A 4,351-nucleotide genomic window follows, 5' to 3' on the forward strand; every position below is an offset into this window, starting at 1 on the left:
CTAGCTTGACCTAAAGCTACTGTGAAATCATAATTTCTTAAATATATAGGTTTGTAATTTATTACAATAATTCACATTTGAAAAATATTGCAGGGTGCTTATACAATCATTGCTTGGTGTATATATGAATTTTTGAACTTAATTATGATGCAGGTTGAGAACAATGTACACAGATTTTGAAAAAAATAAGCTGTCTCTTGGGGATTTATCATTAAACGGGGCATAAGAAACTTTTTAATGCATTAAAATGTGTTAGTAAACTCTATTTTATATATTTTTAGAGTGCCAGTGCAGGGTATTTTTAAAGAGGAGGTTTTCTGCTAGTCAAAACACTGCACTTTATCTTTCTATTTTCAGGAAGTTGCCTTATCACATGGTTTAGGCTGAACAGTCTAAACAGTCTCCTTCCCTTGCTCCCTCTTTGCCCCTACACAGAGAGAAGGCACATAGGCAGAGGGTTCTTGTTGGTGAATCTGGGTGAAATTTGTACAGATGAGTATTTTTATAACTTTTTCTCTGTTTTAATTTTTTTCAAAATAAATGTTTTTTTTTTTTTTTGGCTTTTTTAAGGGCTGCACCCACAGCATATGGAAGTTCCCAGTCTAGGGATCAAAACTGAGCTGTAGCTGCAGGCCTACACCACAGCCATAGCAAGTCAGGATCCAAGATCTGTCTTAAACCTACACCACAGCTCACAGCAACTCTGGATCCTTAACCCACTAAGGCCAGGAATCAAACTTGCATCCACATGGATTCTAGTTGGGTTCATTAACTGCTGCACTATGAAGGGAACTACACTCAAAAGAAAGAATTTTTATAAAGCACACACCAAAAAATATGGAGGACATTGATGAACCTAGAGATTATCATACTGAGTGAACCAACCCAAAGACAAATATTGTATATCATATCTATATGGAATCTAATTTAAAAATAGTACAAAATAACTTTTTTATAAAATTGGGACAAACTCACAGATTTCAAAACCAATCATATGGTCACCAGAACTGAAACCACTGGGGGGGAAGGAAGAATTGGGAGGGCAGGAATAACATATTCACACTGCTTTGTAAAGCATATTATTAATGAGAATCTACTATATAGCAAAGGAAAATATACTCAATAGTTTGTAATAACCTGTATGAGGAAAAAAGAATGGATATATTTATACATATGTCTGATTCATTTTGTTGTAAACCTGAAATTAATACAACATTCCTGAAATTAATACAACATTGTAACTCAATCATAATCCAAAAAAAATTAAAATAACAAATAAAAATAAATTTAAAAATATAGAGTATTTGTAGCAATCAAATTCAATCATGTTGTTCCAATTCTTTACCTAAGAGGATCATTTTCTGTTGGGGATTATACATTTCTAAGTGCAAGTGCCTAAGCTGGTGAAGGCAAATACAACCATAATAAAGTAAAAACAAATAGACAAAATAAAATTATACTTCATGTACTTTCATATATTTATAAATAATACAAAATAAAAATCCCAAAGGCTAATGCTATCAAATGATTGCTACTTTTGTCCCTGAAGACCATAAATTCCCATCATATAGTGTAATACGTCTCTTTTCAGCTATACTGATTATTTGGGACTAGTGTTAGAAATTAACACATGAACCTGAGTCTCATGGTTCCATGTTTGATTTATTTCTGACCTTGCTGACAATGTCATCAACAATTTATCTTTTGATGTTGTCTACCTCCCATGACATGCTCACTCTCCCCCACTCCACTGTATGTCAGTAGCATTTTATGTGTACAGAGATAGGTCACAAAACGACATAATTATTTCATTTTTTGCAATGAGAGCTTTTGATGATTGGTGTCATTTGGAGAACTGTGATAATTTTTTGTGTTTGTAAAAATATTTCAATCCAAAACACACTGAATAAAAATGTTAAAAGAAGTATTAATGGTTATGATTTTATAAAAAATAATTATTTTCACAATTTTTAATATAAGAACATGATGGCAGGTAAAATTATTCTATGTCATATTTGGTTGAATATGAAATTTTGTTTTGTGTATGTATGCCAAGTGTGAGAAGGGAAAACTCTTTTATAATCTTTTTTTTTTTCAGGCTGTTTTGCCACATGGACTATTTTCAAATATATCTAAGCATTTTATGTTTAGTTTTTATTTTCCCCAAAGGTTTATTTCATTCTCTGTGGTGTAAATTTATTTTAAATCAAAGATAACAGTCCAAAAAGTTGATAAACTGATGGGTAAAATGTGGCAAAAAATTATAAAACTTTTAACAGTTGAAGAAAAGATATTAGTGACAAGGAAAATGATTTACCTGACACTTGACAATCATCCAAGAAATGATTCCTGCATGCATTCTTCCATCATGAGCTACAATGCTTTCTCTTACATGTTTAGCAATTCTGGAAACCCTTTACTAACTCTACTAACTCATATACTAAAAATAATTTTATTGATGTATAATTGATTTACAAGGCTGTGTAAGTTTGATGTGTACAGCAGTGTATATACATACTGCAGTGTGAACATAAAAAGCCAAAAAAAGCAAAAAATATTGAGTATAGTTTCCTGTGCTGTAGTGTAGTAGGTCTTTGTGGTTATCTATATATATAGTGTGCATATTTTAATTTCCAAATCCTATTTTATCCATTCTCTTTCCCACAAATATTTTTCCTATCTCTGTGAGTCTATTTCTGTTTTGTAAATAAGTTTGTTTGTTTGTTTATTTTATTTTTAAGGTCACACCTGTGGCATATGGAGGTTCTGAGGCTGGGGGTCAAATTGGAGCCACAGCCACAGCAAGAGCAACTGGTGATTCTGAGCCCCTTCTGCAACCTATACCAGAGCTCAAGGCAATGCTGAACCCTCCACCCAACAAGTGAGGCCAGAGATTGTACCCACATCCTCATGGATCCTAGTAGTATTCATTTCCATTGTACCACAATGGGAACTCCAGTTTGTAAATAAGTTCATTTGTAAACATGTTACTCTAAAATGTGTTTACTCTCAAATGATTATTTTTTACTTATATCAGTGCATTTTCTTTTTACAATGAATACATTTTTCCACAGGGAAATTTAAATTTGGTATTAAGAGAATTAAGGGATTTTTTCCATTGAAAATAATTGATTTTAAAAACTATTGCCCTTTCACTTAGCAGGAGAAAATAAACCCTTAAATAAGGGGAGGTGTCATTTAAAATTTTCATTGATTTGAATGATTGACAGAGAATATCCAGAAATCTCTTCAATGTCTCCTTTACATCTTTGTTCCTTAAGCTGTAGATGAGGAGGTTCAGCATTGGTATCACTAGGGTGTAGAAGACTGAAGTCAACTTATAAGTGTCTAAGGACAGGTTGGTCCTTGGTTACAAATACATGAAGAGAAGTGTCCCAGAGAACCCAGTGACAGCCATCAAGTGAGAAGCACAGCTGGAAAAGGCTTTTTGTCACCCCTCTGAGAAACATATCCTCAAATTGGCAAGGATGTTGTTGTAAGAGGATGTTAGAGTGATAATCAGAGAGAAAAACAAGTTGGCCCCCAAAAAGGTAAACACTGCTCTTTCTGGAATGTATGTATCAGAACAGGACAAGGCTAACGAAGGGACATTATCACAGTAAAAATGGTTGACCACATTGGACGAGCAATACCACACAGAGAACACACAGGAAGAGAGCGTCAGGGTGGTGGTCAGATTGTAGAGGTGGATAAGGGACAAGAGGAGAAGGCAGATCCGTGGGAAAAAAACACCACCAAGTAGAGCAGGGGCTTGCAAATAGCCATATAGTGGTCATAGGCCATGGAAGCCAGCATGAAAATCTCACCCATGATAAACACTAGGAATCCACCTAGCTGGGCTGCACACCCATATTAAGATATGGTTTTGTTTTTAACCATGAAGCAAACAGCATTTTAGGGGCAATGACAGTAGAATTTCCAAGGTTGATGATAGCCAAATGCTGGAGGAAAAAGTTCATGGGGGCTTAATATGAGAGTCGGCACTGGTGAGGGTGATGATGCCCAAGTTTCCTGCCAAGGTCAGAGCATAGATCACCAGGAAAATGCCAAAAAGGTTGATCTGGAGTTCTGGGCTGTCTGAGACCCCCAGAATGAATTCAGTCACTTGAGGGAGATTCTCTGGAGTCATTTATTTTGTTGCTTTTTATCTTCCAGTGGGGGAAATGGCAAGAGTAATAGACGGTAAAACGTTTTTGTTTTTGTTGTCTCCTGTTAGATACGAGATTCTTTTTTTTTATATATTTTTTTTTATTTTCCCACTGTACAGCGAGGGGGTCAGGTTATCCTTACATGTATACATTACAACTACATTTTTCCCCCTACCCTTTCT

The 4,351-nt window shown here is 34.8% G+C and overlaps 1 pseudogene; it reads right to left on the reverse strand.

Annotated features, from left to right (window-relative positions):
* Positions 1–1,319: 1,319 nt before the first annotated feature.
* On the reverse strand, positions 1,320–4,150 carry LOC110259051 (olfactory receptor 8J2-like; annotated as a pseudogene).
* Between the last annotated feature and the right edge of the window lie 201 nt (positions 4,151–4,351).

Source organism: Sus scrofa, chromosome 10 (genome assembly GCF_054392235.1).
Source record: "Sus scrofa isolate SSC_HxYL_T2T_F1_AM1 chromosome 10, Sscrofa_HxYL_maternal_Yorkshire_Landrace_v2.0, whole genome shotgun sequence".
Taxonomy (NCBI): Eukaryota; Metazoa; Chordata; class Mammalia; order Artiodactyla; family Suidae; genus Sus; species Sus scrofa.